The 24,379-nt window shown below is 42.4% G+C and overlaps 1 protein-coding gene across 2 annotated transcripts in view; it reads right to left on the reverse strand.

Moving 5' to 3' along the window:
- Nucleotides 1-15,615, reverse strand: part of Bmpr1b (bone morphogenetic protein receptor type 1B) — a 332,820-nt gene extending 317,205 nt beyond the window's left edge. Inside the window, 1 exon segment of one of the 2 annotated variants that reach the window (NM_001024259.3) lies at nt 15,478-15,582. The gene's annotated coding sequence lies outside the window, so the exon portion shown is untranslated. 2 annotated transcript variants of the gene reach the window in all.
- Nucleotides 15,616-24,379: the final 8,764 nt, after the last annotated feature.

Genomic DNA, 24,379 nt, shown 5'->3' on the forward strand with positions numbered 1-24,379 from the left:
AGAGTTTTAGTATCATAAACCCTGAACCATTTGCATTCCTACTATTTCTTCAGAACTCCAATTTCCCTCTTATCTTATTAAGACAAAAAAAAATACCCCATGCAAAACAAATCTATGGGATTTAGTAGACCCTTCCTCTTTTGTATTAATAGCAAATGCTCCATGATTAACTGTGAGGGACTTTGGCAATTTGTCTCCTCAATTACATTTCCGTTGGATTGATAAGTGTAATTTTCCTGTTAGCACGTGCTGACATAAAAACATAGAAGCATGCTGGGACTACAATTTTGGTATGGCTAGACCACTGTAATACAACCCACATAAAAACAATAGATTAGACCGCTAAATAAAATTATAGTCTCTTAAAAGGATGTTACTGATCAACTTGAAGATAAAAATATATATTGTTTCCTATACATTTTAAGGAAATCTATTCATCAATCTTAATACAATACAAATAGTTAGAATTTTAGGAAACGAACACAATGGGTGCTAACTTTCAAAAGAAGGAAACAGTTTAGCCACAGGACACCCAAACCCAGCTAAATCCCCATAGCGCTACTAAAAAGCATTTTAAAAGAGAAAACAGTATTGAAAGCCATAAAAAAAAAAGAGTTAATCAAGAAGGCTATGGGGAAATTACCTCGGTGATTAAAGTGATTACAATCAAAGAAATTAATTTATTATTATGTCCTTTTTTGTAAAAATTAGCCATTATAATCCCATATATTATAATCAAACACATAGACAAATCTGGACCTAAACAAAATCTTTTTGAACCACCGCTTTAAAGTTCTTATAAAAAAATAACTCCAAAAGAAGAACTATGAATTAATTGTGGCAAAATTACTGCCCCCTGACTAAAACTCATTCGCTACCATCAACTAAAAGGCTCATAAGATCTTGTCTGGAAGCAACCGCATGACAACTTTCTCATATAATACGTATAAAATCTTAGAGCTGATAGAAGGATTTAGACAATAAAATCCCCTCACTTTGGTCTGTGGAATTCCAAAACTCTAAGGAAAGACAGGGATGATGTAAAGCAGTTAATAGGGGCTCGCTCTAAGAACCTGATGATCTGTGATTGTCAAGCAAGGTGACAGGACCAAAGCATTTGAGATCCAGGGAGGTGGCCAACATCATCTGATCCATCGACCTGAGAGCTAATTCCCACTTTGCCTGCCTCCCCATCAAGTCCTCGTTCAATGTGCTGCTCGACCAAAAGAGGGTAGAGGGATGCAAAGTAAAATGAAGTCAGAACGATAAATGCTGAAACGTATGATGCTACCCCACCTGTTACTGTCACGAGAAACTGCAAATGCATCATCATCTGACCTGAAAAAAATGAGAACACAAGGAAGACTTGAATTCTATGAGATTAGCAAAAGTTAAAGTAAAAAATAACCAACTAGTCCTTCCTTATTTTACGGTTTCGTAATAAAATTATGAAGGGCCACTCGATGCTTTAAATGGCAGGTAAAATTAAAATAAATAAAAGGAAATGCCCTTGACTAGCATTACGAGCCTCCAGAACATATGAGGTCGCGGAGCAGAGGTTACATCATTAAATCCAGTAACGTGATTTTCACATAAGCTGGGTCATTAGCAAAGCAAATATCGGATTATTTATGCCCAACATAAACAGATTTTCCATAATGGAAAAATTATATTTTAGAATCTAGGGAGTCAGTAAGGAAGCTTCCTATCTGTTGGAAATTACAGCGTAACTCCGCATGGTCTTACAAGATCCACACTTCTTTAGAAAACCAAATGGTAATTACTTAATGAACAAAATGCTCTGATTTGGCAGAGTGCCTTTAATGTTTTAAATAATGAGCATTAAGAAGCAAAATTAGCATTTTAATTTTAATGCTGAAATTCATTTTAAACTTCCTCTCCATAGAGCAAGAATATATAGCAAGACGACATATGTAATCAGAGTATTCTGGAATCTAAAGATTTCTTTAGTTGGACTTCACTGCTGAAGTCATCATGCCTTATTCTAATATAGTTTACAAAAAAAACTATTATTGTGCTTATATTGAAGAAGGGGTTTCCTTCTGGAAAAGTCCTGTGAAGCAAAGAGTAAGAGCAGACAGCAACATTTTAGGCAGCAGTGTGCACCAGCCTGACAAGCAGTCTTGTTTCATTCCATGCCCTGAGGCATGCTGGGAGCCGAACCCAGCATCCCCTGCAAACAGAGAAAATGTATTTACGAGGTTCTGGATGCAAAACTCTTTTTATAGGTCTTTCTTGTGTCATTAATGCAGCCTTCCTATTTTTTCTCAAAATTCAATGTGGGCTCTTTTGCAAGGCAAGCCACTGAGTATACGTAGAATGCCTCCTTTAAATTTAAGTTTAAAATGGCATTTGGGAAAAAAAAAAACTGGTCATTTTAAAATGATCTTCCCTTTCTGCAATGTCCTATTATCAACAGGTTATCTGAACTGCCCGGGTTCCAAATTTTACCAAAACATTATTGAATCAGTGTTGACCGATTACCTCTCCACAAAAGCGCACCACTTACACAACACGCGGATTACACACGAAAAAATAAGTGAGTTGTAAGAAGTGATAGCCTCACTTAAGGGAAGACGGAGAAAGGAGGGAGGGAGGGAGGGAGGGAGGGAAGGAAGGAAGGAAGGAAGGAAGGAACTGCAGATGGTACTCTCTGAACAGAAATGTTACATAAGAGATGACTTCACCACTTCATTTCAAAAACATTTCTTCAAACAACGTGAACATTTTCTTTTTCTTTCTGGTACTCAGGAGCAAAGCCTGGGTTTCCCACAAACCACAAACAGGGTAGGAAATACCACCGAGGCCCACCCTTCCCCAGCAGAGCACCCTCTCCATGTTATTCTCAGAATACAATTACCAACCACACCACTCTTAACCATCCTTTAACTCCTCAGTAGTTTTTTTTATTTTGTTTTGTTTTGTTTTATTTTTTATTTTTATTTTTTATTTTTTTTACCTGTGACGGCACCTTCCACATGCAGCTACTCCTGTGAGCACAGTCAGACATAAGTCTCTAACTCACACCCAAAGCCTTTCTCAGCTTCAACTTCCAGGCCCACAGGGCCAAGGGACAATCATCTTTGTGCCTTCGAGCCAAGCAACAGACGGGCTCCGATATGTGAGGCTGGCTGTGGTAGTAAAGGCTGACGTGAGCACCCAGGGTCTCCACATGCTGAAAGCTGAACCCTGCAGAGGTCAGTTCCCCTGTGGACGGAGGAGGCAGTAATACCGTCTTCAATGGGACAGTTGTACAATGACTACTATGGTATCTTTTTTCCTACTCCTGTATGACTTCATTTTGAGCAGATGCTAAAAATTCACTTCTCTCAACCAGACTTCTTCCTGTTTCCCCACTCCGTGTTATAATTACTCCTTGCCAATCTGGCAAGTTTTCAAGTGTATGCTAACACATAAGGTCACTGAAGAATTTGGCAAACATAACGGGGAAGGCTGGCTTTGATTTTTATCACTGGGTAATCATTTATGGTAAACTAAAAATTGTGCAGCACCTAAAGGGAAAGACAAATCGATATAATCTATTAAATTTTTTTAAAAGCTCAAGGCTCCACCACAGAAGTTATTAAAAAGAACTTAGTCATCAGGATTCAATGAACATTTATTGGAGAAGCAAATACTGAAAAAAATGTATTACTTCACAAGAAAACAGCAAGCAGGGAAGGTACTGGATGGGATTCTAGTTAAAGATCTTTACAAATAATGGAGAAGAGGAAATGTAGATTATATTTTCCAGCTTTGCAAAGGATGCTAAAGATTTCCAGCACATGGAAGACCAAATCAGCAGGAAAACCTATAAGATTTCCATATCTTTACAGGCTACTGAGGTGAGAATGCCAAAACTCAAATCAGAATGCTATAGTGTTAGCGAACTTCCAGGATAATGAGTCTTGGTTATCATAAGGAAAACGCCTAAAAGAAACCTCTGAGATGATGCATTACTGTGTTCTCATATCCCCCAAAGCACATGAACATCAACTCAGAACATGAACATTGTTCTCTTATCTAAAGCCAGAGTTCAAGCCCAAGTCATAACGAGAAGGTACAATACCTGCCTAGAACGAAGAAGGCTCTGGGTTTCCTGTCCAGCATGGCCAAGCAAAACCAAGCAATCAGCAAGATGGAAATTTTTCTCTGCTTACAACGCTGAGGGCAGCTCTATTCTAGCACAGCCTCCTACTTTAAACTTAGCTGAATAAAAAAAAAAATAGCAGGTAAGCAGAAATATAAAAAGCCAAGTAAGTGAATGAAATGACCCCAGTCACAGTCAGGGGGATGCACAGTAAAAAGCCATTGACCCTTTTGGGAGGTTTACAAGAGTATCTACTTTGGTTGAAGACTAAAATCCAAATCTAAGAAAGGAAAAATGCCAAATAATACTAACCAGTTCCATGACCACACCCATGATTTCATTAACACTAGACCCATGGTCTTTTAAAAGAAAGGAAACCAAGACACTCATAGACTATTAACTTTTAAATGTGAAATCATAGAAGGCAGGCATATTAGCACACAGCTGTAACTACGGGAACAAGGAAGTGGACACAAGAGGATGAGGAGTTCAAGGCCCCCTGGGTTATAGTTTCAACCATAAAGGTGTCAGGGGACACATGACACATGAGTTTCTGAGTTTGGATGTCCAGAGCCCTCATAGTCTGGTGTTGTAGCACAAATGTATAATCCCAGAGCTCCTATGGTGAGATGGGAGAATCCACCAAATCTTAAGAGACAGCTAAGCTTGGCATAGACAGCTGAAAATAGATCCTGTCTCACTCAAACAAGGTGAGCCCAAACACTCAAGGTTGTCTAACTTGCATAGGTACATCACAGGGCACAGAGGTATCCAGACACACAGACACACCCCTACACTTGCACACAAAGATTCCTAGCCTAATCCTAGCCTTCCCTAACATATCCTTGCTGGAGTAGTGAACTAAATCAATTTCAAACCTCATCGGTTTTCTCAACAATGGCTCCTTTTTCCTTCCATATACAGTCTATTCGTGTTCTCCATTAGTTTTTGGTAGTCTATAATCTAAAATTCTAAACATATCTTCTCTTCAAAGTAAGATTGAATTATCTCTTTCACACTCTTGATTTAGAATATGACATCAAATTCATCTAGATTGCATAAATATTTAATTCCATTTGTGATGAAGGCATTATTCACAAGCTACAAATATAAAATATTATGGTTAAACTGCATTATACCTTCCAGGGCTTGAAGAAGTGAGCCAAAAATGGAATTTATAGACTCACATTAAGCCAGAGTACATTGCAAGTAAGTTTGAAGAAAACTATGTAAGAATGCACAAATATAACTTTGAAATCACAAGCTTAAGTGCTTGAAATTTCAAGCAAAATGGGAAATTGAGAAGTTCTGATGAAACTTGTATAACATGATTTATGGCATTTTTATATAGTAACAAGACTTTGCAAGAAAATTAAGGGGATATTTTTAGGTATTTGTGAGATCTACAGTGAATGCATTTGCCTTTGTTGGCCTCTTTGACATGGCAACAAGTTTCTTTGAATGTTTAAAACATAGATACTTCATCAAATTCTGAGAAAAGTTACATAATCGAGTGACTTTATATAAAAAGGAAGTATATCTGTAGGCATAAGTTTTTGGCAGCCTATTTTAATAAGGGTTCAGCATCTCCTCTTGTCCTCCACCCAACAGACGTAGTGGAAGGAAAAAGATATGGGGGAAGTGGACTCGGTCAGCAACGGTTCTTGGGGGTGGGGGCGAGCTCAATCTTACTTGTCAGCAATTCAGTCCCATACCAAACACCAAACACGACTCAGCAGCCACAGACCTCTCATCAGGCAGAGACCAGGCACAAACCAGCAGCTGTAGCTCAAACCAGAAGAAACCGCAAGGCTCGCCAACTGGCCCGAGGCAAGGCCGCTGAAGCAGCAAGCCACCACAAGAACCTCAAGAGAAGTTCCTGGGGAGAGTTTCTCTATGGTGTCCCCACTAGCAGAGCTCAACAATGCAGTGTAAGGAGAACCAGTACACGTCTGCCATTAGTAAGAAGGGCGAGGCAGAGCAAACCAAACCGATGGATGCTCCTTTCTGTGGGGTCATGTTTGTCTTCCGTCATCCCTTGTCCTTTCCCAGGTATGTTATAACAAAACGTCCTGTCACCTGTGTCTGCTGCAGGAATACATTCTTTCCCCTGTCTGCTTTAGCAAGACCTCCTCTCACCTGTGTGCACCAGCAAAACGTCATTTGACATAACTGATTTTCCAAGGAAACTGGAAGTTTGCATTTCATGTACCCTTCATTATTAGCTCACATCATTAAGGTATTAAGGCAATGCCTACTCAATATCAAAACACCAATCTGTTAAAAAGTGCTGTTGCAAGGGGGAAAACTGAGCACGCAGGGTAAACATTGGTGTTTTAATTTTCTTTGACTTCGAGAAAGGTATTGCTGGAAAGTTGTGCTCTCAAGGAAGCATGAAAGCAAGATAAAGACAAAGAGCAGGGAAAGAAACAGAGAGTGAAGGTGTGCACAGAAGAAACAATACTGCTCAGATATTCTGGGATTTAGGAGAGAAACACAATTTCAAAGATTCCGATTATGACACCTAAATCCGATACTTTGCCCTTTATCCTTAAGCTGCTAATTCAGAAATATTGACAAGATGAAAACGTAGAGTGCTTACACCAAGCACACAAAATGTATCCTGCATGCATCACTGGGGAGAAACTCTGTAAGAAATCTGGGGTTTTAAAGCAATTTTGAAATTTTCATGTTTTCATGAACTAGTAACTAAAAGAGAATGCAAAAAATGCAGCACACCCAGTGTTAGACGAAAGTGAAATATGTAATGTGTCAAGGCCACGCATCTATAGGAGGCTTTAGATTAACTGTCATTATTTGTTTTAACAAACAAAATCCCTTGCTTTTCCACAAAATTTCCATGTGTAAAGCTGGTTTGGGAGACATGAAGTTGGATATATGGTCCTCTCAGCTACAGCATCCTCCACAGAACGCTAAAATGAAAAAATTCAGTCAATGTCTTAGAATTAAGAATACCTTAAACCCCTACATTTAAGGGGTAAGTGCATAGTACTTCATAAATATGCACAATGGTGGTGTAGGAAATGCCTAATTTGCCTACAAAAAAATCTCTAGGGTTTGATGACTAAGGCAAGGAGTAAATCAGGTCCATGGAGAATCACTATGAAAAACATAATCAAACTTAAATGCTACAGAATAAAGATCATTTTCCAAATTGATTCCAGAAACAGCTCCTAGGTAAATGTCTCTGAAAGCTAATTTAATTCAATTAAACAATGTAGCATGAGTTACCTCTTCAGAGAGAGTTAAAATATTTTTATTTAGTGCAGATGTTAAAGATAAGTCTTTAAAGGAGTGATTGATTTAATCAAGAGAATCGAAGGCTCGAAGCTGTGTGCTGAAGACTTGGGAATGAGAATGGTTTACTAAGCAGGTATGTGTCAGCTGTTAAAACATCCATCGTCTCCAAAGTGCACAAAGGAAAAACCTTCATTGTTTCATAGAGAGGGGATTTATTATAAACTGCCATATAAATTCAGTATTATTTCCTCCTAAAATCACATAACCTAAAAGGCTTATTATTAGAAATCTGCCTCAAATTCTACAATGAAGAGAACAGATTTACCATCTGAGAATTAGGCACAACCATGAGGACCTAGCCTGATCCTCAAAAACCCCAAGTGAAAAGAAAAAGGAGTAAAGAAAGAAGAGAAAGAAAACACACACACACACACACACACACACACACACACACACACACACACAGAGGCTAGGTGTGGCAGCTCATGCCTGACGTTTCTGTACTGGCTGAGACAGGAGGACAATGGAATTTGCAGGCCAGACAGTCTAGTCAAACAGGCCAGCTCCAGAGTTGGGTAAAAGACCATGTCTAGGAAAGCTAGGGTGTGAAGCCCATAAGGACTGTACGTGATGTCAACCTCTGTGTGGAAGCCACCCAGTGCCTACACGTGCACGTGCACACTCACACTCAGTAGTTACATTTATTTCAGAATGTCTCCCTGTGACTCTTTTTAGTTAATCTCTCCTTATGGAAGTTGACCAGCAGGCGCTCAGGAGGAGTGAGCGAGGCCTCCAGAGCAGTCTGGCTGTGGATTCCTTCTAGCCTGTCTAGCTGTTGGCTTCAACACTGATGTGAGTCATAAAAAAAGAAACAACCAGAGATCACCTACTCCAGGTCCTTTCAAAGGAGCCGCCAACGTCTCGCCAGGCAGTTCCAATTTCTGAGAACACTTGAAATGAAGGAGCAGCTTACTCTAGGTGCCCCATCCTAATCCATATTGTCTCTGCTGTCAGAACTGGACAAGGAAGGGAAGGCAGGGAGGAAGGGAAGGAAGGGAAGGAAGGGAGAAAGGAAGGAAGGGAGGGAGGGAGGGAGGGAGGGAGGGAGGGAGGGAGGGAGGGAGGGAGGGAGGGAAGGAAGGAAGGAAGGAAGGAAGGAAGGAAGGAAACTCTTTTGAGATGTAGATTCCTAAGTCACATCAAGTGCAGAAAAGTTGTATAAACAGACAAGAAAAAGGCAAAAATATACTAGACCCAATTTTGTAAATGTCCAAAATGTTAACAGTGGCTCCTTCTATATGGTAAAAGAGATGACTAAATAAAAGAGCTATATGATTCATGTAATTAATGCCTGCAGTCTTACACACAAGAATCTGAATTTCCAGAAGTTATTAATGTAGTGAAGTTGTTGTCTACTCTAAGTTTCTTTTTCTTGCCTATTAAATTTTTCAAAAACCCCCTCATTAAAAAAAAACACTAAGGAGATGAACAGCATTGTGACTTAATTTTCAGATTATACAATAAGTATGTTTTAAAACGCCTATATCGGTATGGAATCAAGTTGCCAGTGAACGTTTAACAGAAAATATAATCAACATGCCTTTAACCCCAGCACTCAGGGAACAGAGGCAGGTGGATCCCTGACTTCAAGGGCAGCCTGGTCTACAGAGTGAGCTCCAGTTCAGGCAGGGGTGCACAGAGAAACCCTGTCTTCAAAAAAACCAAACAAACAGAAGAGGAGGGAGAGGAAAATACACATAACAAACTGATATGCATGGTCTTAGTTTAAAGATGCATAATACACTAGAAAATATTTTAAAGGAAACATATGCCTATATAAAGCTTTTAATTCTAGATAATGACACAAAGAAATGTAGATCCCTTTTCTTTTTCCTTTTTCCTTTCTTTACTTTTTCTTTTTCCTCTTTCTTTTTTTTAAAGACAGGGTGTCTCACAACATAGCTATGGCTGGCCCAGAACTCAGAGGTCACCTCCTTCTGCTTCTTCACTGCTGTGATTAAAGCGGTGAGCCACCACACCGGGCAAGAGACCTATTTTCTTAAAAATAATCTGCAACTTCTAAATTTCCTGTCTGACAGATTTATCATATGTGTCATTAGGAAAAGCTTCTCACATTTACATACTTCCCAAGCCTGCATAACAGATGCGGGTTACTGACGGCCCCTTCCATGTGCCCCTGAACCTGAGTTCTTTCTGAGCTCACACAAACGATCCTGCCCCACCCCCTTGCTTCTCTCTTTCATCAGAGCATATTTCATTCAGCCTCCCAGCAAACCAAATTTATAAGCCTGTACGCAACTGTTTATTCCAGGGCCCCTCCCCCAATGCCCACTCAAAACAAGAGTCAAGACTACCTTTTGCGTGGCCACACTACAGATCCCAGTGTCTGGCCCTACACAATGACTCTATAAATACACACTCTATTCCTGAATGAAGAACAAGCAGCAGCAGCCTGTATGCACAGAAAGAACACAGGTTATTAAGTAGAGTTTAAACCAGTGAAAAGATTGACAGTATACAGTATATATACACACACACACACACACACACACACACACACTGTATATACTATATATGTGGCAAGGATCATCCTCCAGTTTTGGAGAGAAGGCAGCTGTCTACCAGAGGTAAGGGAGGCCAACTGCTCTAATCAATCCAAGGATTCCAAGAGAAAAGACGTGTGCAGAAACCAAGTGATCGGAAAACAGTACCTTCCTTCACACAGCTTCCCATAAACTGAGGAGGCTTTATTGATAATCTACAGTCAATAAACTGTGAGCAACAAAGCCCAAGGACAGAAGAGCAAAGCAGAGTGCTCAGGAGACCAGAACCTGAACCCCAAGGGGAGCAGTGACCTTCCCTACAGGCAGCCCAAGAGAACAGAGCAGGGAAAGAACCAAGAGAGCACATGGCTTCACTTTCCACCCTCCTTAGTCCTGTATGCTCTAGCAGAGCTTCCCAGCAACCCAAGTCACCTGACATCAGGGTACTTCAGCCAGGTTATCTGTTTGAGCAGAGAAGGTGAACTAGAAGGGTCCTGGATAGGCAGAAAGGGCATCTGACATAGCAGTCAGTGGAGAGAAGCACAGATGATAGACAAAGGTAGGGACAGCAGAAAAGATAGGGGACAGGTAGAGAAGGGACCGATAGGCAATATGAAATGACCAACAGCAGTGGCAGTGACGTCCACACACAGAAGAATGGGCTTAAGATTACTATTGAGTCCTGTACTGCACTCTGTAATGAGAGAAGGCTTTAGGCCAAGCCAGCGGTGTGATGGCTACGGGTGTTGGACCATCACAAAAGAGCAACTTCCTCCAAAGAGCCGAGAACTTAGTGCCTTTTATAGATGGTTGTAAAGTGTATTAGTTAGATAAAACACACTGATTCCTAGTCAGAGATTAATTTAGACAAAGCCATGATCATTACTGACTTCCTGGAATCACTTTGGAGCCATTAATCATCAAATTAACTAGTGACAGATGTTTCTGTACTTATTTAAATCCCTATCTATCTAACTGTTATAAAAATGACTAAAATGTTTATCTCAATATAACCGGGCAAGAAATGTTACAGACATACATATATTGAATTGTACCTTTCTTTTCCTTTAGCCAAGAAGCAAATACAATGCTCTGGGGGTGGGGAGGGGATAATCTCAACTACTTTGTATCTGCTAAAGCTGCAGCCATGTCCAGCCATTTATTTAGTGGTTGGAAAGGAGGAAAAGTAACATCGGGTGAACTCAACATTCAGTATGATTTCATTCTCACTACTGCCTACTCACGCTCATGGCCCTGCAAGGAGCTGAAATTCAGTGGAGGGTGAAGTCCAGATCTCACAGCTCAGGCAGCTCTTCAGGAAGCTTCCCACGTTTTCAAAGTTGGCAGAAAACAAAGCCACACAGACTGGAGGATTTCCACTTGCTTTCCTTCCTCTGTGGCCTCCTTTACCACAAAGGAAGCAAGGGTACAAAAGCCCCCTTGCCTGTACCCCTTTGAACAGAGAAAACCAAATCTGCACATGTACTGACCACTGTCCCCAGGCCATACTTCCCAGAATGCACCACGGTTCCCCAGACAAGAAGCAAGCATGCAGCCAAGAGGCATCTGAACGGAGATAAGGAGATTGCGGCTGGAAATTGTGAGATGGAACTGAAGTCTGACATTTGGAAGTAAATGTCTGGCTGTGGGTGGAGCTTAGTACTAAGTCCTGGTCTAAGACTCAGGGTTATAAGTTCCTTCCCCAACACTTGAAGCAAATGAATGAACACGATGAATCAACCCGGTGACCCTCCCATTCGGTGATAAGGATCAATGGCTCCTGGTTCCACCCTTGGCCAGCTGCTCAGAGGAATCACCACACAGCCTCCCACAATCTCTCACTGCAGACACTATGTTCTCACTAGACAGATGCGCTACGTCATATCTGCTCAGTTCTCAAGCAGCTTCCATCACGTGCAATAAAATGTACTGTGGACCCAATGCTTCCGGCTTCTGATTTGGCTGTCCTTCTAAATCCATCTCTGTTGTGGGCCATCATTTCCGGCCAGAGTATGCCCATTTTTTTCCTCCTGGATCCTCAGGATTGGCTTTCTGATCTGGTCATCTGATTCTAGGCTGTCCCTCACTCCCGTCTCATAATCCAGACGTCCACTACTAGAGATGACTTGAGCTTATATAATCCACTCTCTTCCCTCTCTGTAGCAGAAGTTCAGTGAAGAAAACTGTGTTTCTCTCATGTCTGCAATGTCTCTGTGATGTGTAATGGTGAGATGTCCAGATATTTAAGTGAAAACAAAGTTAACCAAGATAATGGCATATATACTATATTTTATACTATATATACTTTTTCATATATATATACTTTTACATATATACATATGTGTGTATATATATATATATGAAAAGATGTCAACGTGTAAGTGAAAAGATACCACACAAAATTGTGGAAAAACTGCCTGGGGTAAACTATATATTATCCCTTTCATTTTTCTGTGGATGAAATGGAAAAGTACCCAAAAGCAACATCACACACATCCCTCTGTCACCTCCTGTGTCATCACTTCTCTCCAGTTTTTTGGAGATTTGTTTGTTTTTTGATACATCGTTGTTGAGATGGTATCTTACTGATATGTAACCCTGGGTAACCTAAAACTTACAATGTAGGCCAGGCTGGTCTCACCTCCTCCTGCCTCTGCTTCCTGAACGCTGTAATACGAGGCATGTGCGCTCCCTCTCAGCTGTTTTCAAGCATGACTTTCCAGGCACGTCACAGGTGAAGCAGCTGAGTTTTATGGGAGCTACACTGAAGGCCTCTGGTAAACAAAACAAACCTCAAGAATGGCCACTGATATGACCCAACCCATTTTTCCCTCTTTCCTCGCCCACTTTCAACACACACACACACACACACACACACACACACACACACACACACACGCACATACACACACACGCACACAAAAGTTGTAGCCATGGAAGAGAAAAATATACGCATCCTTTGAGCTTAAATGTTCTTTGCAGGTAAGACTAACACCTCTGCCCGATGTCTGGAACATACAATCAACCGGGAAGCCAGCACTCTACAGCAGAGTAATTCTCAACTACTACAGGTTAGGTTTCATTCGTGTCTTCAGTTAGTTGGCATGGAAAGAAACCCTTAGAATGACAGCCAGAGCTGCACTGTGTCGTTGAAAGGAATCAAGGAGGGTTGGTCTGATGGCAGTGACTGAGCCATAGCTCAAGAAGATCAAGGAGCCCCTCCCCAGCCAACAGGCATCACTAACTCAGCCTGTGGGTCAAGCTCCTCAGGCCTCACCTTCCATATCCTTAATACTAGTATATGGTGGCAAGATGCTGCAAACTCTCTGATCCCTAAGTCAACAGTCTGCTGTTATTCTCTGAGAGTCTACTTCCCCTGACCTACCGAACCTACCAGGGTGGGCGGGGAATGAAGGAGAACCAATTGTTCTTCATGAAATGTTTAAGAATCCATTCGATATCAGGAACTGTTCTTGACTAAAATTCCAAAAATCTCACCACCATGAGATAACCAAGCCAGGCAGGGGAAAGCTAAGAAAGTGGCCACACCAGAGAAGTGACTATTAGGAGATGCGTGACAAGAATCCCGAGAGAGAGAAGAAAATGGGGAAAACCTCTAACTCGCTTTTAAAACTTGGATGATAAATACTAACCAGATGCTTAGGAAGAGGGGGGGAAGGCGTCCTACCCCCCCCCCCACCAAGAGATAAAGCGTGATTTTAAACCACCCCCGTGTCTTCAAATTAATAACAAAACCAACATTTGACATCATGAAAATACTTCATCAGGTTCTCTCAGTTTTCAAAGTTTATGAGGAAGACTTTAATTCCTTTTAATAAATAACGTTTAACACCTGGAATGTTCTGGGAGCCTTTGGGAACAGGCCACTAGTTGTTCGAGTGGTAGTAAGAAGTTACTCTGGGCCAATAATCATCTAACAGGGGTTTCAGACGACCCTGGCCGACGGCACACAGGCAGCACCTGGTAAACAATTTGGCAAAGGAGCTGCAAACAGTGACGATTCGTCGATCAAGACTGCCACCTCGCCAAGACCCAACATTGTAATTTCAATGTCCACAAATCAGCGCTACTAAAATTCAGCAGCTAAGCCCCTCACACGTGTGTAATGAGATCATATCAACTTGCCTCCTGTGACCAAAAGGAAAAGGTGGTTTTTCTAAATGGTAATTCAGATTGGACAAATAACACACTGTACCCAGTCCTGTAGCCCTGGGCCATATTTTGCTAAACACAAAGGTACACTATGCAGGAATAAAGAAAACCGAGAATGGCAGTAATTAGCTGCAAGCTAACTTTTCCATAAAAAGCCATCACCGGTATGATTTGCTTGCGCGCGCACGCTTTTTTTCTGGGGCCACACAATGATCCAAGTGTGTCGCAGCTAACATATTTCACTAACATGTAATATCCTCGACAACGTCCTTGTAATGAGAATCCTCCAAAGAAATTATTGATCCCTGCAATGTCTCATATTTTTTTAAAGGACTGACAAATCCTTTCCTATTTTCTTTGCAGCTAGACATAATTCTCCTTGATCAGCAGAGTGTAAAGAGGTATAGAAGTACAAAGTTGAAATCAGTCTTTTCCTAAAACATAAATGCCCCGCTGACATAGACCATTTCCCTTAACTTCCCCCAAACGATAATTAGAGAAGTTGTGACCAAGATCCCCAAAAATATGCATAAGAAAGTAAAGACTTCGCCTCCGTGAAGACAGCAAAAGGCTCTCACACCAAGTGATTTTTCACGTTATTTTCAACTGCTCTTCAGCTGAACACCATCCAGAGGACTCACGGAGCCTTTTGTTTTTCCAGAATCCAGGAACCTTCTCTCAGGTGGTTCCACTTCAGGGCAGATACGTCTGGAACCTTCTGTTACTCAGCTGGCTTCTGTTTCACTGGCACCTTTGTGCCCCTCACAGTAACTGACCTCACCTTGGGAGAAGGTGACTAAGAAAAGAGCAGTCCCTAATAACTCCAGGAAGCCACAAGGTCCCCATTCAGAACACAGAGCACTCAGCCTCCTTGGAGAGGCTCAGAGAAACTAGATACCTGCCGCCCCGCACAACTTCCGGAGGGTCTTTCTCCAATGTCAGAAAAACCTCACCCTGCAGAGAACCGATGGGAATACTGTGGAGGGACACGGGAGGGAGGAAAGGAGTTCGGGGAGCAAGAGGTGGGGAAAGTCAGTCACTAAGTATGGACCCGCGTTGGAGAGACTCGGAAAAGTGGAGGACGGAGAGGATGGAGTGACTAAGGGGCTGGAGAGAGCACGAGAGGACCGGAGGCTGTGGCTGTCCCCTGAGCGCGGTGGAGCGAGTCCGGGGAGCAGGCGAGGCAGGTGGCTGGTCCCGAGCTGGGCGCCCCTTGGCGTCCCCAGCGCTCGTGGCCCGGGAGCGCCCCGCTCTCCGGGTGTCCCGCTCCCCGAGGAGCACGTGTCCCGCCCCGATCGCCGCACAAAGCGCGGGCTACCTCAGAGACCCCTCGATCCGCACCCCAGATCCCTTCCCAGTGCCCCTTACCCGCCGCCGCGCCCCTGGTCCCGGGTCCTCGGCGCCCGCACTCCGAGCACCACGCCGGCAACTTCAGCCTCCGCCGCTGCCGCTGCCGCCGCCGCCGCCGCCGCCGCCGCCGCCGCCGCCGCCGCCGCCGCCGCTGCCGCCGCAGCTCCTGTCCCTCCTCCCGCTCCGCCGCCGCCGCTGGAATTTTTCTCACTCGCCCTCTCCAGCTCCCACTAGTGACTGCAGACTGCGAGCCAAGCACTTAGCGCAGGGATTACGCGGCCCGGCGCCTGGAGCGGCCCCAGCCACCTCCAGAGCCGTCCTCAGAGCATCCCTGGCGCTGCAGCCGGACAAACGTCCCCGGCTGGTCCAAAAGCCTCGCCACACGCCCCCTTCAGCTTCCAGAAACAAAAGCGCGTGGAGGCAGCGCGGAATGGTGCGAGCTGGGAAGGACTCCAAATGGCAGAGCGCGGTGAACTTCAACTTCTCCGGGGCCAGCGACACTTTGGAGAAGTTATGGAAACGTTGGTCACACACCTCATAAAAAAGGGGGGTGGGGGTGCACATCAAATTAGTCTCGGGTGAGGGGTTAGAAATCTTGAGGCGTATGGTGGGGCTTCCTAGGAAAATAAATTTTTTCCTTTATACAGATATTTTGAAACTGTAAACAATGAAAGGCAAAGCTAAAAATTCCACTTGTGTTTGATGAAATTTTACAGTTTGGCTTGAGAAAGCATTTGACATCTTTACTTTGTGGTCTCTTGGCTACGTCTATAAGTGTTTCGACACTTGGAGAAATAAATATAAAGTAAGGTGATTCAGCTTCTCCGGAGATTTGGGGAGCATAGCTAACCTCTTTCAAATCAGCCATTTTGCCAAATCTTTCCCAGGGCAGTATCTCATGAATTCCAAGTATCTTTTCTTCCTAATGCCTTTATGACGCCTATTTTCCACCGTAATCCATTTCCTTGTTTGTGTGTGTGTGTGTGTGTGTGTGTGTGTGTGTGTGTGTGTGTGTGTGTTTAATTCCAAATATATTGAGCGGCCCCGTTTGTCCTCGTTAGAAGTGTGGCTTAAGTTTTAAATTGTGCCACTCGGAAGTGGATTTCTTACGAGTTTCTCATTACAATCTATTTCGCTCCTACCATTTTATTTCATCCCTTTTGTTCTGAAATCGTTCCGGCTGAATCAGACGTTAAATAAGTATCCTTTCACCTGTAAATGTAAGAATAAATTCAAGTGGATACAAATTTACTTCATGCCGGTCCCACTTAGGAGCAGGTGAGGTCCCTGGTGATTATTAATAAGTTTTATCCTGAAATGACAATGTTAGGGAGCCTGGGGAGTCCGCTTACTCCATCATGTATCTGCCTTATAGTCCCTGAAGTCAGTCTGCAAGACGCTGTACAGAAGCTTTCTAAGCAGGTAAAGTGCTGGTTGATGTCACCTTATTGGGCCTTTGCTATGGCCCCAGGTGTCAGGACTTAGAGCTGGAAGAACTGCAAGGTGGAATTCACCCTGTTGCCTCCACTCTGTGTTCTCCCAGCTAACCTCACTCTCTCCCCTTCTGCATCCTCTGTCTCTGTCTCTGTCTCTGTCTGTCTCTGTCTCTCTCTCTGTCACTGTCTCTGTCTCTCTCTTTCTCTCCTCTCTCTCTCTCTCTCTCTCTCTCTCTCTCTCTCTCTCTCTCTCTCTCTCTCTCTCTCTCTCTCTCTCTCTCTCTCTCTCTCCTTTCCAAACTATACAAGTATTTAACCACGGAACTTGCCTGCTGTCTGGTCCCCGATCAGATTTCCTGTCATTAGTTTTAAAGAGGAAAGAAACCTGAATAGATCTACCCCTGTAATGTAGGAATTACTAGCAACCTTTAGTAGACAGAAGTGTAAGATCCTCCCTTAGAAGTTCTTATAAACCCTAGTTAAGTAAATTGGACATTATAGAAAAAGGTACTTGAAATCCTCTGTAGGTTGGGGGGGGGGGTCCTTAAAAAAATCTGTGGATAGAAGAAAAGGGTGAGAGGGCTCGATAAACCATGTTTAAGGAGGGTCTTAGAATACAGCTCCTTGTGGGGCAGAATCAGTGTGCACAGAGCTAAACATTCAGTCATCAGATGGCCATTGCAAGTCAGGTACAGGTATTTGAGATTTAATAGCATCCGTCCTCCTTCAAACAGAAAGGTGCCATTTAGTGAATGAGCGCACAGCTTCAAGTGCAGAAACACTCTGGGTGTGGCATAAACAAGTGTGGCATGTTGGGGGAACAGGAAAGAATGACCGTGGATAGGCTTTCCCTCTTCAGATGAATATGCAGGATGGGAGTATTGTTAAGCTATAAGGCTAAAGGGTGAAGGAGGGTTTTTCAGATGGCCATTTAAAGGTACCTGGAGAGGGAGAAACAGGCAGGCACAATTGACCAAGAGATTATAAATGCCACACACAATTAATATTTTATTATAAACTCAAGACATACGATGTAGTGACATCCTAAAGTGCATGCTTATCAAAGTTTTGTCTTTACTTATCTGTAGGCCTGTGTGCCTGTGTGGACATGCGCACACAAGTGCTGGTACCTGTGGAGGCCACCAGATGCCTGGAGGCCACCAAATGCCTGCAGTTCTCGACAGTGGATGCTGAGAGACCAGCTCAGGTCCCCTGCAAGAGCGGGGTGCTCATAACCATCTCTCCCACCCTGTGCTTTGAAATGATTTTATCTCAAGCCATGAAATAAAAGGATAAGTCTTGCTTTAGGAACCAGATGAAGGAAAGATTTCAACAGAAAGAAGAAGCCTTTTTTCTGGCTCCTCAGTTCCTCTGGTCTAGCAGACCGATACTGTACATTGCCTGTATGCATACAACATAAAGGGTCAACCTCACAACTATAGTAAAATTAAGAGTGTTAAACCAAGAGCATGTGACTGTGCAATGTATAGAAAGCTTCTATAATAGAAGCAACGTTTATAGCTCATTTCAACCACTGAGTAGATCAGAAACATCAGCAAACTGAAACCTCAAGACAAGTGGGCATTATTTTAGTTCCACTTTACACACGAGGGGGGGGGGAAAGCTAAGAGAATCTTGATATGATCCCCGAGGTCTGGTTAGAGTAGACAAGAGAGAGAGTTGGAGACCAGACAGTCTGGCTGGGGATACACCTCAGCCTCGGTCAATGTTCTGACCCCTTCAGGAGCAGTGGGGACATTTTTCAAGTATCCAGTGATCAGACATGAACAGAAAAGCTAAAGATTGTAGAACGAAAACAACATATAGGCTTGATCTGACAAGGAACAGAAAATAAGGAACACTGAGCGTCCTATCATTCGGTCATGAGCTTTCCCTGGGTTCTCAGCTGCTAGCAGTTTAGGACAGCTGCTGGGGATGCAGCAATGGCCGGTGCAGCTTCAGAGTGTGCAGAATTCCTGAGGAATCTTTTGCTGCTTTAAAACCCATCTCCCTCTTCTCTCCCTTCCCTTCTCCTCCCTCTCCCCCTCCCCTCCTTCCTCTCCCCTTTCCTCTTCCTCTTCTGCTCCCCCTCCCTCCCATCCCCTCCCCTCCTCTTCCTTCCTCTCTCTCTCTCTCTCTCTCTCTCTCTCTCTCTCTCAATCTCTCTCTCTCTCTCTCTGGTGTCTTATTTGCAGTCTTCTATGTGTCCTAAAAATAGTTGTTTTAGCTCAAAATTGGATTTTGTTTTTATGTTTTGTAACAGATTGCATGATAAAACAGAAGTCCAGGCTCAGAAGTACTGATGAGTTATGTATGGGGAACTCATCCAGTGGGGAGAAAGGCAGTTCAAAGAACTCCAAGTCGCCAGGATATTTTACTGGTGTGTACTCCAAGATAAGTAGCCTGAAATATTTTAAAGAAGAACATCAATTAAATTAAATTAGACATATTCTATGTAATGTGTAAAAAACAAATGTTAAGTATGAATGTGATTATTTATCTGATAGAATTTAATTTGAATTGGTATAGTGTTGTAATTCACTCTGACAAATATATCCATAATATTGATATTAATTATTAAAATATTTATATTAATATAATAATAATGATATATATTGAAATATTCATGTAGCATGCTCTCTTTTTTGTATTTTCCCTCACTTCTATAGTTACTATAAAAAAAAAACCCACAGGGAACCATCATCCAGTGACTCTTATATACCAAAAAAAAATCCTTGCTATTTTCTTCTGATCTTATTTGATTTTATATAAAGCCACCTCAATTTCACACTAATAAACAGCATGGAATTTATACTCCTGTGACAAATTAATTTGCCTTAAAGGAAACTAGGATTCTGCATTTAAATAGAAATAAACCATTAGCTATGAAAATAAAGGAAACATAAGTAAAAAAGTGATTTCGTTTTCTTTAAAGTTACATTTAAATAAAATGTCGTTTCTGTAGTTTTGTCTTCAAGGCCCCCTTCTTAAGGCCCCTATTCTGTTTTTGAGTCTGAGGTGAAGTTGCCCAGGCTGAGTTGGAACCCATGATCTTCCACCTCTGCCCCCTGGGTTTTCAGGCATGTACCACCACGCCCATCCATCACTTGCCTCTTTTTCAATTTCTAAAACCAAGTTTGTTGGGTTTTTTTCCTGGACCATGCCGATCTGTACACCTACATAATTCCTAAAACTGGAGAATTAGGAAAAAATTCTGTAACAAAACTTATAAAAAGTAATTCTTACATCTGTTTCTTTAGTGTCTCATGTTCCTGATGACTTTTTCCTTCTCTGGTGATTGCCAGTTTGGGCTGTCTCCATGTTCTCCCTGACTCACAGTATATTTACAATGTGTGCCTCAGGAAGAAGTATACAGAGTGGTTTCCTCCTGCCCTGGAAAATAAAAGCACAGACTCCACAGAGACACAGGGACAGCAGTACTCTGCCTACAGCACTGGGAAGGGACGGGGTTTAGAATCTTGCTCTAAGTTAATGGACGTGTTTGAAAGTTGGAGAGTTCAAACTCTGTCTCAGAGATTGCCTGGATATAAACTCAAAATGCTTTACCAGCTGGCCTGGTGGTGGCACGAGCCCATAATTCTAGATACTCCAAAGCCTGAGTTAAGAGGATCACAGGTTCAAGACTAGCCTGAGCAATATGATGAGACCACGTATCGAAGTGGGGAGAGGGAGTGGAAAGGTTTGGATTGGAGCTCAGTAGAGCCTTTGCCTAACATGTACAAGAGCCTGTGTTCAAGCCATGATATTTAAAAAGCAAGGGGGAGGGGCTTCAAAATAATAAAATAACAATACCAATTATGAGCATGTCAATGGTAAGAAGATCAAGAAGACTTTTTTTGCAAAGCTGTTGACATTTGCTTTAGTTTACTTTCTGTTCCTGTAATAAATACCATGACCAAAAGCAATCTGGAAGAAAAAAAGTGTTTGTTTGACTTACAAAGGAGAAAGCCAAGACAAAAACCTAAAGACTGGAACCAGGGGGAAAGCACAGCTTCTCACTGACTTCCTTCAGGCTCATGCTCAGCTGCCTTTCTTGTGTAGCCTGGGCTCATCTGCCCAGGAGGCCATTCCCCACAGTCTGCTAGACTCTCAACATCAATTAGCAGTCGAGGAAATGTTCACAGGCAAGTTCAATGGGAAAATTTCCTCAGCTGAAGCTCCCTCTTCCAGGTGTGTTGTGCTGACAACTGGACCTAACCCTGGGTACATTCTAACCCTGTGCTTGAAATGAGACAATTTGCAGATGTTGATATTTGAGTATTGACAGCTATACAGACATTCATACCACAAAAAATCATTAACATGATATCTTTTGGGGATAATGCAGAAGAAATTATAAATATTCCATGAATTCTAGAAGCTTTATGCTACTATCATGAACATGAATCTTAAAGTACCACAGGCAAAGCAAAGAAGGATCAGAAGAGGGAGAAAGATGGTTTTCAGGAAACTAGACAAACAAATAACACCCCCACACACACATACACACACACATACACATACAGAGACACACACACACACAGACACACACACACACACACACACAGACACACATACATATACACACACAGACACACACAGACACACAGACACATACACACACAGACACACACACATAGACACACACACAGACACACACACATACACACACACACATACACAGATACACACAGACACACACATAGACAAACACATACACACACACACATACACAGATACACACAGACACACACATAGACAAACACACAAACATACACACAGATACACATACACAGACACACATACAAACACACATAGACACACACAAAGATACACACAGATACACACATACACACATACACAGACACACACATACACACATACACAGACACACACATACACACACACACACACACACACACACACACGAATGAGGGAACGACTGGAGCAGATCATATTCTAAATACACGTTTCCTCTTTGAGACAGAATTCTGCTGTGAAGACACAGGTCGGATTTGTGATTTTGTTAGGTAATATTGTTCTTTAAGTGAAGGTAAATACACACTAAGATGGCATGAAATGTGAAAGGTCGATTGTAACTCACTAACTGGAGACCTTCTCCTGTGCCTGTGAGTAGCTGCATGAATCTCAGGAGGGCCTGGAGGGCCATGCTACTCTGGCCTCCACATCTCCTCCCAAAGACAGCAAGCCTGGAACCTGCATTCATGTTGCTGGTGTGTGTGTGTGTGTGTGTGTGTGTGTGTGTGTGTGTGTGTGTGTGTGTGTGTATAGCCAGAGGACAACCTCAGGTACCACCCCTCAGTCTCTATAGTTTCTTATTTCTAAGGGGGGTGGTCCTTGTTATCCTGGGGACTCTCCAAGAAGACTAGGCTGACTGGCCAGTGAGACACAGGTTTCCAGTTCTTCCCCTTTCTCTCCAACACTGGATTTACAAATACACACTACCACATGAGGCTTTTTTTCCTATGGGTTTGAGCTCTAGGCTTCATACTTTAAGGCAAACACTTTACTGGCTAACTGAATGAGCTTTGTCCCCAGACCCAAGAACCCTCACCTCTCTCTGTATGTTATGCATGTTTGATCATATAGAGAGATAGATATTATATAGATTGATATGTATATGTTCAAATGAAAACTACTAAAGGTTTTTAATACAAAACTAATAATGAGTCACCTTGGAATGTAGCATTTGATAACATGGGACAGACATAAGGTGACCATGTCTATTGATTCTAGGATTACTATTTACCTGTCAAGTCCTCTTATAACAAAATTAAAACAAACTTGTCTTCTCAAACACATTTCTATTACATACTGAACAACCAAAAAAATTAACATTACATATGGTGTGTGTGTGTGTGTGTGTGTGTGTGTGTGTGTGTGTGTGTAGGAGAGAGAGAGAGAGAGAGAGAGAGAGAGAGAGAGAGAGTATGTGTGTGTATTGTTCATTGTTCATGCTTACTATATGGGGAACAAGTATGGCAGCCTTTCAGAGTCCCAGGGCAAGCAGGCTAGCTAGATTAAAGGTTTCTTGGTGTAAGTGAGAGACCCTGACACAACAAATAAGGTGGTAAGCAATCCAGGAAGACACCCAAACCAACTCCAACCTCTGGCATCCCCCCAAACATATACATGTGTATTTACACATACCAAACATGTCATACACATAAGAAAGATCAGTCATTCATGTGTAGCCATAATCAGAGTTCACTGAACTCAGCCGTATTCCACAGAGAATGAATACATCAAAATGTAGTCCAACTGAAATCCTTGATACCAGACTTCTTCATAGAAAAAAAGTGAAGACTATGTCCACGTAAGAAGAACAGATTTGGAAAGGAAAGAGACCCAAAGAATTGCACTCCGCCATAACCAGATGTATAGTTCTCAAGGATTAGAGAATCCCATGAATAGTAAATCACAGGACTTTACTGTACTTCTCCCTAACACGCACACGCATGCGCACGCGCGCGCACACCACATCCTGTTTTCTTATAAAGTGAGGTCTTACCAAATCCTGTAGCTCAGTTCTTGTTTGTGGATGTCATATGGGTTTAGCTGTGAAGGAGGAAAAATAACAATGTACTGTGAGTTAAGAAACTGTTTACACTTCTCCTTTGACCATAACTGTTGGTTTAACAGAACAGTCTGCATTTTAATTCCACAACTGCGTGCCTATCATAAGCATCTTGGGTTTCATGCCAGCCTGTTCAACACTTGTTTTGATTGACACACCTACTCAGGGTATAAAATCTCACATTATAATTATCTTTCATAAGTAAATACAAACAGAACCCAGATTCACAAACTTTCCAATTAAGACTCCCTCCTTTATTCTCAAAGACTCAACTCTCCTAACTTTTGCTTTAGGGGGGCAATACTGTTGATTCTATCCTTCACAGAGTTTTATTTCCCTCACTTGCAGCATGCAAGGACAGCATGTACGTACACTACAAAGCTTCCCCTAGATCCTGGTGCAGTTCTTGTCAATTCTTCCTTCACTCTTTCGCTTTACCGAAGAGCATAGTTCCTTACTTAACTTCTCCTATTGAAACCAGTGTGTTTCCAGGTCTCTGTTACAATCCGGACTGTAGTCTCCTTGTGAGTGAGCACCAGAAGACTTCATTGCCTGGGCTTTATCTGATCTTAAAAACAATACAGCTGGTGATCACACTCTCCCAGCAGTGGAGTCTAACAGAATAGCCCGCAGGAGCCTGCACCCTGCCCCTCCTCAAGTAGCAAGGACCATCTACTCACCTCTGTGCTGCAGGGCATCACTGAAGCTTTTAAGAAATCAGGTTTACTGTGATGTCACCAAAATCAGAGCAAGAAAAACAAAATCTAGAATTTCATAGCACGACTTTACCTTAGAAACCATCTGAAAAGAAGACATGCGAGTCAATTTACAGGAATCCTTTCTCTTTGTACTTTGCCAACCACATAGAAAACATATTCAATTATCT

This window comes from Rattus norvegicus, chromosome 2 (genome assembly GCF_036323735.1).
Source record: "Rattus norvegicus strain BN/NHsdMcwi chromosome 2, GRCr8, whole genome shotgun sequence".
In the NCBI taxonomy this organism is placed as follows: domain Eukaryota; kingdom Metazoa; phylum Chordata; class Mammalia; order Rodentia; family Muridae; genus Rattus; species Rattus norvegicus.